Here is a 13,981-nt window from a genome sequence, read left to right as displayed (position 1 = left end):
CTCTGACAGATATTATAACAATCCATACTTCAATTAGATCAAGCATAATTATACAGTAACTGCCACCATCATTATCTTTCTTCTTAAATTCTTTGCTATCAGCTCCCCTTTATCCACTCCCTCCCCCACCCTACCCTATATTATAAATAGCTATTATTATTAATCTTTTTGCCATATCTTACACTGTCCACTGTATCCATTCCCCTATAATTCTGTTATTTGTTCCCCTCCATTCAGTCATCTTTGCTATCATTTCTCCCTTCCCCCCTCCCCCCACTCTCTTCTCATACCGCCAGGGAATCATTGCTCCCATTACTATTTCTGCCAAGTTTATCTATTTTGGATTTAATGCATCGAACAACCTTCATTATACAAATGAATATTCACAGGTCTAACAAGCTTAATGAGGTAAAACTGGGACCATAATAGTAAGGGGAGAAAATATTAAAGAACTAGAGGATAGTTATGTGTTTCATCAGTGCTACACTGAACTCTGGATATATCTTCCCTCTCTTACGGCCTTCTTTGGGGGACTGTCTAATTATCTTTTAGGAGGGTTTGGGGTCTCCACTTTGTCTCCACTTTTTCATGTCAATTTGAGTGCTTGTTGTTGCACTTCTGATACCTATTCCCGTTGACACCTCATGATCACACAAGCTTGTGTGCTTCTACCATGTGGGCTTTGTTGCTTCCCTGCTAGATGGCCGCTTGTTTAACTACAAGCCCTTAAGATCCCAGATGCTATATCTTTTGATAGCTGGGCATCATCAGCTTTCTTCGCCACATTTGCTCAAACACCCATTTTGTCTTCAGCAATAGTGTCAGGAAGGTGAGTATCATACATTGCTGCATTACTAGGACAGACCGTTCTTTCACTGAGGTAAGATTTAAGTAGAGGCCCAAAGTCCATCTGCTTCCCTATTAAATATATACTAATACACCTATCTTTATATATTCATATATATGCATATCTATATTTATAACAATATATATGGTTATTGCTTTCTCGTTCTTTCTTCTTTCCGCCTGCCCCGCTATTGTGTTCACATACTGTTTAGCTCTCAGGTATTCCTCTCTGATACATTTCAATTGATCAAACATAATCCAGAATGCTACACCCTTCTCCCCACTGATTTTATATACCTTGCTATTCCCCTGTCCCTGTCGTTATTGGCTCCTTGCTCCCCTCCACCCCACCTCTTCTTCTCCCATGTCCTTTCCCTCTCCCCCACAACCTTCAGTCTATTTGCTGTCTCCTTGGGATTGCTTATCCTACCTGTCTTACATAGATAGACACCAAAAGAAAAAAGAAAGAGCGAGACCATGCAAGTGGTTCCCAGCCTAGCTGTTGTCCTGAGCCAGAGTTGATGAGTATCCCTCTGTTAAATAGCGAGCAGACCCTGTTGTAATCCATCCATCCAATCCCCTTTTCCTTCAGGGATCCCTTTCCCAAGACCCACTTACCTAAGAGCACACAGACCCTTGTAGTCCTCCGTGGTCATGTCCATGGGGTGCGCCTTTTACAAGACCCATTGCTTCTAGTGCCCCACCCGCAACCCCATTACACCTTTAGACTTTCTGTGTGGCCCCCTTGTGAATCTCTTCCAACCAGTTCAGATGAGGTTTGAAGCGCTAACTCCACCCCATCCCCCCATCCCCGACTCCAGTCTCCAGCCAGAAGTCTGCAATGGAGTTTCCTCAGGGACTTGGTGGCTTTAGGCCCATCACTGGCCTGCTGCGTTCCCTTCTTGATTTGCCCCCACCAGGGCGGCTCAGGCCAGCTGCACCCCCTGAACGGTGCCTCCAGTGCTGTCCTCTGCAGAGCTGTCCTCTAGGAAGGGGAAGTCCTGTTTTGTGCTAAGGCCGACCCTGCAGTCCTCTCCGTGATCGAGCATGGTGCACTAGAATGAGATCTAGTCTCTCTCTCATTTTCCAGTGGACACATAAACAATATCCTCCCCTTGGGTGGATTAGTGCCCTGTTCCCCCATTGCGATCTGTTTTCTTCCCGCACCCTTCTGTGGGCCATTAAGGCATGTGTGTGTGTGTGTGTGTGTGTGTGTGTGTGTGTGTGTGAGAGAGAGAGAGAGAGAGATCTTTCTGCACAGGTGAATTTGGTAAGATTACTTTCTTGTACTTATTATTATCAGCAACCAGTCCCTGAATAGGAGAAAGATGGGGCTTTCCACTCCTGTAAAGAGTTACAGTCTCGGAAACTGCAGGGGCAGTTATGCTTGGCCCTAGAGGGTCCCTATGAGTCATCGTCGAGTCAATGGCAGTGAACTTGGTTCCTCGAGCAAGGGTATCATTCTTGGTAAAAGAGAAGGTCAGGGATCAAGAGGAAGATGCTCAATGAGAGAGACTGACCCAATGGCTGGAACAATGGGCTCAACCACCGCAATCATTGTGGGGATGGCACCCAAACCGGACTGTGTTTCATTCTGCTGTACATAGGCTTCTATAAGTGGGAACCCACTTGACAATGCCAACAAGAACCACAGACTGTTATCAATAGGTGGAGAAAAATAATCAGAGCATGTATGAACTAGAAACATGTAAACCAGCCTTAGCTCTTCTAATTCTACGTGGAGGGCACGGCCCATACATTTTTTTCCTTCTTAGATATAGACCTGCCTCAAAAGGAACTAGCTGCTTCTGCGGCCATACAAGTCACTTTTCCCCTCCTCTCATCTGTATCACAACTCAGTGCTTTTCTACAATATGTAACCAGGAAACTCACAGCGGCCTGGAAGTACATGAGTCATCCGTTGTCTACTAAGGTCATGTACTCATAAGGTGACATGCTAATTAAAATGCACTGCTTTTGTAAGGCTCGGTACTTTAGATGTTATGTCTGCTGGAACTGTGGTTGTGTCTCCAGGCGGCTTCCATGCTTGGGACTCCTGATCCCTTCCACAAAAGAAAGAAACTGACACGCAGGCAGACACTCACCCTACAGTTAGCCATTGTTTGACCCGGGATAAATACGATTTCATTAGTCAGTTTCCACATCTATTACATAAAAGCTTTTCTTCTTATAGCTCTAAGATTTCATCCTTTCCCAAGTAGGACCTAAAAGTCTATTGAACTATATCACTCCTTAAATCCTCCCATCCTAAATCTCACTCATTCTCTCTCAAAATAAATAATATGGAAAATATCTACGTATGAAATTTTGCTGTGTATGGGATAGTATACTGGATGAGAATATGGATTACTCTTATGCAGTGCGCTTAGGATACTGTAAGCAGCCCTTTGTACCATGGTACATGAGGTTGCTGTGAATCAGAGGCTGCCTTCATGGTAAGCTAACAATAACAGAGCCGCATCGAGAGTATGTAGAAAAATGGAATTATCAACGTAGGTGTAGAAAATAATATGAGCTCAAATCTTGATGAAATTGACATTTCAATATATGTAGCCAAAAGCTGTTTCTTTAAAGAAGATGCCGTTCACAACCATAAGAAGATATATAGGATAGGTACATACTAATCCAATGCTGAGGTTAATCAGCCAGAAAAAATTAAATATAACAAGTAATCATGAGAAAGATGGGAATCATGGGAAAACATAATTATAACATGAGTTCAATCATTAGGGAAATATAGATAAATATATTGATTCTGTAGGAAAGTAGACTTTTAAATATAAATTAATAAAAATAGCACATGACAAAAACATGTTAAAAATTGAGAAAGTTATCAAACCATTATCCCTTAAAACTAACAAAGTTGGGGGTGGGGGAGAAGAGAAAGAGGGAACCCATCACAAGATTGGATATTAGCGACCCCCTTCAGGGGGATGAGTAACAGAAAGGTGGGTGAAGGGAGACAACGGGCATGAAATAGCAATAATAATATATAATTGATCAAAGATTCACGAGGGTGGGAGCAGGGAGAGGGCGGGGGCGGGGGGAAGAGGAGTCGATACCAAGGGCTCAAGTAGAAAGAAATTGTTTTGGAAATGTTGCTTATTACTATTGAATGATGATGGATTGTTATAAGATTTGTAAGAGCCCCACCCCCAATAAAATGATTGATTAAAAAACAAAACAAAAATGAACAAAGTTGTGCCCTGATAGATTCTGTGATATATTTAGGAGTAGAAAAGGCCTATATAGTCCACACCAGAATTTCAAATAATGTATATATTTACCCTGGACTCAACTGCAGTGCGTTATACATACCATAGCGACCCTTTAATGGGCTCAACCAATAATTGTGAGAATGGCGGGGTTTTGTTCTGTTGTGATAGGTTTGCTATGAGTCAGCGTGTACTCCATGTTATTTAACAACAGCACAAACAACCCCCCCACCCTAAGATGTATGAAGGCGGGGGCGGGGGGGGGGCAAGGTTTCAAATCACATTACAATGAAGGCATCAATCAAACATGAAGCCAACTGAGGTGATCAAGATTAACAGGAGTGATACGTTGTGTTGATAGTATATACCTTTGGTAGGACGTAATGAGAATGGCATTTTGACTCTCAAACAGGAGGACCAATAGAGCCAATTAATAACCCCTTCAAGTGGAGCCGAGAAAAAGGAAAGCTATTTATTAGGAAGCCAAACTAACGGAGCATCTTAGAGCCACAATAGTTGCTTGGTGGGTGTGTGACTCACTTCAGAGCCCTGGTGGAGGTGGTAGTGGGGTGGTGGTGCTGTTAAGTCAATGAGTCCATTCTGACCCATAGCAACCTGCTGCACAACAGAATGAAATACCACCCGGTCCTGTGCCATCCTCACAATTGTGCCTGTGCTTCAACTCCCTGTTGCAGCCACTGTGTCAATCCATCTCGTTACATCTTGAGCTCCTAACCACAAGGCTAGCTGTTCAAAACCACCAGCCTGAGGCTTTCTGCTCCTATACAGATGTACAGCCTTGGCAATCCAAAGCGGCAGCTCTATTTTGCCCTACTGGGTTATTATGAGTCAGGATTTACTCAATGGTAATGAGCTGTTTATCTACCTATTGATTTATGTGTTTTTGATGGGCTCATCTCAGTTTGCAAGCAACATTCATACTATTTTCCCTAACGATATAAATTATGGAATGCCATTGAGTCAGTTCTAACTCATAGCCACCCTATGTAGGGCTTAGAGTCTATAAATACTGAAGGGAGCTGCTAGGCATCTCTTTCTTCCACAGAACATCTGGGGCTTTGGCCCTTTGACCTTGTGCCTAGCAGTCCGGGGCTGACCCAGCAGTGCCAGCAGACTTCCTTGTGATGCTCACAGGTGGGCCATAATTCTTAGCATCCATGACAGGTCACAAGAAGCCCTAAAAATATGGAGTACACGAAAAGAATTGTAGAATCCATGATTATGACATTTATTTCCCAGACTCCTTATCAATCTTATATGAAAAATTTGGAGGTATCAAAATGACCCCTAAAAGGATTCGTAATGAATATTCCAAACTCTTGTTTGACGCATTGGGAAGCAGCTAAAGCATGCAGCAATAGCATATACAAAACACTCAGCCAAACTGATTATAGGACTGATTCAGGATAAAAATGGCTGCAGTCTTGCTCATTGTAACTCACAATCCCCCCTCTTTGAGACTTCAGGCCTTAATAGATCTTGAGACTGTAGGAGTCTGAGCTGTGGGTGACTCTAGCTCTCACCCATAGTCTCTAGGGACTAGCAGGGTACAATGAGAAGCTAGGGGTACTTTTCCTCAGGCCTGGGAGTCCGGTGGGGGATCAGTAGGACTCAAGGGCAGTGCTACTGCTTTGGCTTCAGCTTCTTCTAAGACCATGTGGCCCTTCCCCCTTCTTTCTAGACTTCTCGGTATCACTCAGGTTGTGCTGCTGGCAGTTTACTTTGTTGGTGCTCAGAACATCAGCCATGGCTCTACCCATCTCTTTTTAACTATCGATGACAAGACATAACAGGACCATTATTAACTTGCAATGTGTAAAACCTAATAGGAATTAATCATAAAAACAATGTAAAGACAAATAAGGTCAGTTCGAAACCTTTAGGCAGAAGTATCTCTACACATAGATGATTAAACTTATTTAAAAAATACTTTAGGTATACCACAAAAGAACCTTGAAATGATACTCTATATATCAAATCATCAAGTTGTTAAACAGACAAACTGACATCGATGATTAAGTAAAGTCATTCTTAGTTAAACTCACTGATTTTTCTACTGTCAGATTTAAGACAAAGCAAGTCATGTCTAAGTTTAGCTGCTAAAAATTAAATTGAATAAAATTTTGGCATACCAGGTGACTATTGTCCACTATCAGAAAAAAGGATGAGGAAATGCCAACACAATTTACCAACTCAAAAGAGAGTCAAGCACCGCTTGTGTTAAATACACATGCTTTTGTTAAATAGCACTATTCATAAACACAACATATTTTTGTGACTTTCCGTGAAATTCCAAATTTTCAGGAGTTAATTATGCTCAGAAATGTATAAAAACTTTTGTCTTCAAGGAAGAGTGCCCAGGAATAAAATTATTTCTTTAACCAAGGAGCATTTTGTTATTTTAACAATGAGAAACTTAATTCTTTGCTATTTGACATTAAAATACTTTAAGATTTTTAGGAATTAACCTATTAAACCTTTAGTTGCAAATAAATGAAAATCTTGATCTTATTAAACTAAACAAATGTTTCAATGCTCCTTTCCTGTGTTACATATTTCTCATGTCATATTATTTTATTTTTTTTAATAAATGGTGCTTTATTATGGCAATTGTAATTAATGAGATGTACAAAATGTGTATGAATCAGTGAATAGAGAGCTGATTAGATCTACTTTGTAAACCTTCACCCAGTCCACAAGAAGTACAAAACAAAAACAGCAACTTTAAGGTAACAGAAATGTTATTAAATAACTACAAATAATTCCTACACACTCACAGTTACCAGCTGTTAACAGTTCCTTACATTGTCTTCATAATTCTCTCTCTGTGAGTATGCATATAGACAGACACATAGATAATATTTTATTTTTAGGTGAGAATTTACCCAGTGAATTAGACTCACGTTTAACAAATAAGACATCAATGTCATTTTCACCACGTGCCAGTGTTCTTATTCTTTCTCTTCTGCTTCCATGGCTCCAGGTTCCCTTTCCCTCTTTGCCTTCTTACCTTTGCTTCTGGACAAATGGCAGTTTGCTCTCATACAGGGAACTGCTGAAGGGCTACATGAATCATGGATGACATTGTTCATTTAATAATGCGCTCTATTGTTTGGTCAAAAGGTAGCCTCCGGGGTTGGTTGCATTTGTAGGTTCAAATTGTACCTTGAGCAGTAGTCTCAGTGGTTCTGCTAGTCACGATCAGTTCACTTAGTCTGGCTTCCCTCTATGTATTTTTGAACGATTCGTGAGATAACTTATGACCTTCATGCTCTTTTTCATCCAAAATCTTTTTGCATGCATTTCCTAAGAGCAACTGCTTTCTCATACATTATTAGTAAAACGATTAAGATCATTTAAAATTAATATAAAACTTTCATCATTTAACATGAACAAAAGGTCTAAGGTCAAATATTAGAGACGTCACTCATATTTTCCCTAGTATTCAAATAATGTCTTAATATATTTATTTTTCAAGATTTATCATTAATTGAGAATGAATACGTATATCATTCCATAGTTCAATCATGTCAAACAGTATTTTTCATGAGCACACTCACTCGTTGACCCAAATACACATTCACATTCTCTCTCTTTTTTTTTTTGGTTGTTGCATAAATTTAGGTTTGTATGTAACGCTCCTCTGACCTTCTACAATATGCTATATTCCCTTAAGTTCAGTTAGCTCTTATTGTCTTTCATATCCTGACATAATCAGACATAATACAACCAGATCCTTCTGATGGGTGTTGTGTGCCTCGAAAGAACAGAGCCTAAAGTGCCAGGACACAGACGAGGTCACAAGGGCTACATAGAAAGGAGGTCAAAAGTGTCCAATTAGGAGCCTAGAGCCAAGTAAACTCTCCCCTTGGGTTCCACATACGCGCTAAGTGCTTTTTTGTCCCATTGGGAGGTCGCTCTTCCTCATTTCCCTTGCAACAGAGATGGAATTGCCTTCTCTGAGACATAGGTGGTCCCCTCCCCCCAAGTTGACTGAATTGCAGTAAGATGTCCTTATCAGTCTGGTGGGGGTGTCTGTGGATTTGGGGTGACCTTAGCACAATGTTGCATGGCAGCAACGGAGTGGGTTTCTCCCTCTGCCCAGATCTTGAAAAATGACCCCAGCTGAGGTGAAGTGTTTTTTAAGATATACATTTAGAGGGGGTGTCTAGGTTTCATGGACATTAGGGAGGCTCTCAACCTCATTGCACTTCAAGACTCTTTAACTCACAACCACTCGGTTGTCTTTAAACCAAATCAGGGGAGCTTCCTTTTTCAGGTTTTTTTTATGCTCATCTTTTCCTGATACAATTTTATGCCAACGTTCTTGCACTAACTATTCCAAGTCTAGAGTCTCAACCCAGAGCAACAAGCAGTTTTTCTTGAAAGAGAGAAAGAACTGGAATGTTCAGATCATGCTATGAAAAACATCAACGGCACAGTACAAAACTAGAAACTCAGACACAGCGAGTTCTCAGGACAAAGTGAAACCAAAAACTATATTCACATTAAAACTCAAGTGTAGGCAGAGTCCTGGGAGTCAAATTTGTTATCTCCTTCAGGACTGAGGGTATAGGCACAAACATGCTGCCCCAGGTCCCAGTCAGGCCAAGAAGCACCGGGTTTGATACCTCTACGTATTTATTGAAGCCAGAGGTGCTGGAGCAGCTGTCTGTCAGCCTTCTGGCATTGTTTAATCCCGATGTCACCCGAGACAGAAAGAACAAGCCAGAACAATGGACTAAACTAGGTCCCAGTGAACGACATAAGTTCTTCGCAGTGAGCACAGGTTACAGGAAACTGGAGAAAGAACGTCCCGGCTTCTAAATGAAAGGTTTTTCCCATACAACTGCTTAGAACGAAGGTCTTCCAGAAATCAGCCACACAATTGTCCCCGGAACTAGGATCTCGTTATTCCTTAAATGCACGAGATCATGTTGGTTTGGGGGTTTACACTGAATAATAAACACCTGAAACTTGAAAATAAAAAACCTCAAGCTTACAAAATACCACATAACCTAAACATAGACGGAACTCCGTTTTTTAAATGAATAAATGTAAAGAGTCATGCAAACATCTACACGCATGCTTTTATCCCATGTATAGGTGTTAGTATTAGACAAATCTCATTGCAAATGTGTGTTAAAAGCACCTGACCCATCAGTGAATTCATAATGTGGCCAAACCTGGTTATGTAACACATTAAGGTTTTCTTTCTTTCCTCAAGAGTTCCCGCACCCCAAAGTAGGATCAATTTTCTAGAATGAGCCTCAGTGAGCTCATCTCTGGAATCCTTGCCATAGTTCCCGTGTTGCACGGTGTCTAAACCTTCCTGCCAGTTGGTGACACCTTTTCCCACTTCGCCTATCATAGGGCTCTTGCCCTCCCACCTTGGTAAGAAGCTTCTTAGCTCCCTGTATAGGCTGCCAACCCTTCGGTTGATAAGGTGAAAGTCTGCCAAGATTTGGTCTTTATTGGCCTATTCTTAGACACTATGCCTGTATGTTGTTGTTGTTGTTGTTGTTAGGTGTCATCGAGTGGGTTCTGACCCATAGAGCTCCTACTGAAGGAAACACTGCCCTGGCCCGGGTCATCTCCGTAACTGTTGCTGTGCTTGAGCTCATGGTTGCCCCCACTGTGTCCATCCAGCTCATCGAAGGCCTTCCTCTCATTTGCTGCCCCTCTACTTGACCGTCTCCGGGGACTGGCCTCTCTGGACAGTCATGTGCTTTGGGCATCCAAAGTACCCGCGTCACAGTCTCCCCGTCCTTGCCTCCCAGGAGCGCGCGGGCGGTACTTCTTCCAAGACTGTTCCTCTGAAGCGGGCAGCCAGTCTTCTTCTTTGTGGACGGTTCTTAGTCTCGAAGCTCCGCTGAAATCTGCTCACTTCAGGTGACCCTGCTGCATTTGAAATACCAGTGCCATCGCTTCCAGCATCCCAGCAAAGACACACGAAAGACACCACCGGAGGACAAAGAGACGTAATAGCTCAAACCAGTCAGGGTTGTCAGGGGCTCCAGATACTCAGAGGGAGATGAAGTATAAAAGGAGAATCCCAGAAAAGGATAGGTTTTAGAGCAAGAACTGTGAACATCAGCATATCCTTGGTGGAGATCACATTTTAGAAAATCAGGAAAACATTGTACAAGGCAAGAAACTTCCTAAGCCAGATTTCTTAGTCCCCAAGAGTTGTTCTTGTCATAGTTCTTGGATCACCACTGGGCATCCTCACAGAGCCTAAAAATCCTTTTCTTGGGAAAAACATCCAACATTCCACTTGCTTTGACAGAGGATTTACACTCTGGGAGCTGATGCCTGCACGTGATCAGAATCTATCTGTCTGTTTTCTTCTTCAATTCATACATCACACAGCCTTCTGTTGCCAGACAGGCAAGAGGCAAGGAATGAGAGACATCCTGAATTGGCTGAGGAGGGCCATACCCTCTCTGTTGCTGTCTGTTCCAGGGCTGGACACTCAGGAGATAGCCACAGAGCAAGGTCCTGACATTTGGGCACCAAGTTTGCTGCCCAAACATGGGTCCATGTTCTGGAAATGATCAAACCAATTATAAGCAATTTCAAGTGGAAGAGGAAAGAGAAAAGTGGAGCTCAGGAAGGAAAGGCTGTTTGGAGGGTGCTTAGCTCATTTCAGTTTACACGCAATATTTGTGCTCCCTTTTCTTACAATCAATAGCAGCAGGTGGACTATAATTTTAAAAAATCATTTTATTCAGGGCCCGTACAACTCTTATCACAATCCATCCATCCATCCATCCATTGTATCAAGCACTTTGTTCATTTGTTGCCATTATAATTTGCAAAATATTTTCTTCCTTCTTGAGCCCTCAGTATCAGCTCCTCATTTTTTCCCCCACCCTCCCTTCCTCACCGACCCTTGATAATTTATAAATTATTATTATTTTTTCATGTCTTACAATGATCATTGTCTCTTGTCACCCACTTTTCTGTTGTCCATCCCCCAGGGAGGAAGTTATATGTAGATCATTGTGATCCATTACCTCTTGCTCCTCCCACCTTCCCCTTCCCCTCCTGGTATGGCTACTCTCAATATTGGTCATGAGGGGTTTATCTGTCCTGGATTCCCTGTGTTTCCAGCTCTTATCTGTACCCAATAACATGCTCTGGTCTAGCTGGATTTGTAAGGTAGAATTGGGGTCATGATAGTGGGGGGGAGAAGCATTTAAGAGCTAGAAAATTGTATGTTTCATTGTTGCTATACTGCACCCTGGCTGGCTCTCCTCCTCCCCATGACTCTTCTGAAAGGGGATGTCCAGTTGCCTACAGATGGGCTTTGGGTCTCCACTCTGCACTCCCCCTCATTCACAATGATATGATTTTGTGTTCTTTGATACCTGATCCCATCGACACCTTGTGATCACACAGGCTGGTATGCTTCTTCCATGTGGGCTTTGTTGCTTCTGGCCGCTTGTTTATCTTCAAGCCTTTAAGACCCCAGATGCTATGTCTTTTGATAGCTGGGCACCATCAGCTTTCTTTACCACATTTTCTTATGCACCCATTCTGTCTTCAGCAATTGTGTCAGGAAGGTGAGCATCATGGAATGCCAGGTTATTAGAACAAAGTGTTCTTGCATTGAGAGAGTACTTGAGTAGAGGCTCAATGTCTGTCTGTTACTGTAATACTAAACCTATAAATATATGTACATAGATCCATTTCCCTATCACTATATAAAACTATATTTACATCTGTACGTGCCTGTATTTAGGCCTCTGTAAATGCCCTTTGCCTTCTAGTTCTTTCCTCTATTTCCTTTTACTTTCCTCTTGTCCCACTATCATGTTCAGCCTTCATTTGGGTTTCAGTAATTCCTCTCGGTTACATTGCCCTTGGTCACTCCCTACCAGGCCTCCTACACCCTCCTCACCATCAATTTTAGATCACTTGTTGTTCTCTTGTCCCTAGGTTTCCTAACAACCACTTCCTTTCCCCTGCCTCTCCCTCTCCAGTGTCCCCCCGGAACCGTCAGCCCTGCTGTTTTCTCGTCTGGATTGTTTATCCCTCCTATCTTATTTAGTTAGACATGCAGAGACACTAGTAAGCACAAAAACAAGACAGAACACCCCAACTATGTGGACACCCCCCCACCCCCACAGAAGAATGAACTTCAGAGGACAGCACTGGAGCTACAGCTTGGGGAAAGGGGCGAGTCGGATTAGAGCACATGGGAGAAAGGACAAAGATGGAGAGGGAGGAGAGGACATCCTGGCCCACCAAGCCCGGGGATGATGTTCTTGCTCGAAGCAGACAATGCACCGGGAGGTCCGCAAGGCTGGCCCCACCACGGGACATGGCGTCCTTCACTGAACCATGGCGCTGAGGGAGACAGCACTGGAGACACAATGCGGGAAGAGTGCACCGTCTGGACCCATCATGCTGGGGCGAGGCACTGAGGGCATGCAGCAGAGCAGCAGGGGGAGCAGAGTGATGAAACCCCCAGGGAATACCAAAAACAGACTTGGGAGACCGAGTGTGGCACCCCATCAGACTCGACTGGAAAACACTGGTAAAGACCAACAAACAGACCTTGAACTAAGCTTTTCAATTTTTGTCAGTAGCTTTCTTTTTGTTATTGTTTTTGTTTTTTTGTTGTTCTTATTGTTTTGTTGGTTTTGACTTCCTTTGTGTTTTATTTGGCTTTGCCAGGTTTTTGCACTTATTAATGTATCTGCATGTCTAGCTAGATAAGATAGGCAGCATAGGAGATGAAAAGAATGGGACCAATGGTTTCGAGGGGGAGGGATACAGGAGAAGGGGAGGTGGGAGAAGGGAAGGGTGTGTATGATAACCAACTCAGGGACAAGAGAACAACAAGTGAACTATAATCAATGGAAGGAAGGTCATAGGCTGCCTAGTGAGGCTTAATCAAGGGCAATGTAGCAGCTAAGAATTACTAAACCCGAATCAAGGCTGACCATGATGGTGGGACAAGAGGAAAATAAAAGGAAATAGAGGAAAGAACCAGGAGGCAAAGGACATTTATAGAGGCCTAAATACAGGCATGTACATATGTAAATACATATATAACGAGCTGGAAATAGAACTGTGTACTCATGTCTATGTGTTAAGAATAAAGGTTGCAGATGGACATTGGGCCTCTACTCAACTACTCCCTTAACACAAGAACACTTTGTTCTAACAATCCGGCATTCTGTGATGCTCACCTTCCTGACACCATCACTGAAGACAAAGTGGGTGCATAAGAAAATGTGGTGAAGAAAGCTGATGGTGCCTGGCCATCAAAAGATATAGCATCTGGGGTCTTAAAGACTTGAAGATAAACAAGCAGCCATCTAGCTGAGAATCAACAAAGTCCACATGGAAGAAGCACACCAGCCTGTGTGATCATGAATTGTCGATGGCATCAGGTATCAGACATCTAAGACCCAGAATAAAACCCTACCCAAAGTGAATGGGGTGGGGGCGTGGCATGGAGTGGAGACCCAAAGCCCATCTGTAGATAATTGGACATCCCCTCACAGAGGGGTCACAGGGAAGAAATGAACCAGTCAGAGTGCAGTAGCACTGATGAAACACACAACTTTCCTCTAATTCTTTGGTGCTTCCTTCACCCCACTATCATGACCTCAATTCTACCTTTCAAATTGGATTAGACCAGAGCATGCACACTGCTACAGATCATAGCCCGCAACACAGGGAACCCAAGACAGAGAAACCCCTCTGGGCCAAAAAGGAGAGTAAAGAAACCAGGAAGATTTGGGGAGGGTGGGGCAAGAAAGGGGGAAATTGATCACAAGGAGCAATCTAGAACCCTCTCCCAGGAGGTCGAATAACGGAAAAGTGGGTGAGGGGTGATAGAGGACGATGTTAGATATGGA

The sequence above is a fragment of the Echinops telfairi genome, unplaced genomic scaffold, assembly GCF_000313985.2.
Source record: "Echinops telfairi isolate 266 unplaced genomic scaffold, ASM31398v2 ScPeMD7_5868;HRSCAF=6743_0, whole genome shotgun sequence".
In the NCBI taxonomy this organism is placed as follows: Eukaryota; Metazoa; Chordata; class Mammalia; order Afrosoricida; family Tenrecidae; genus Echinops; species Echinops telfairi.
Note: the sequence above shows the minus strand (reverse complement) of the source record.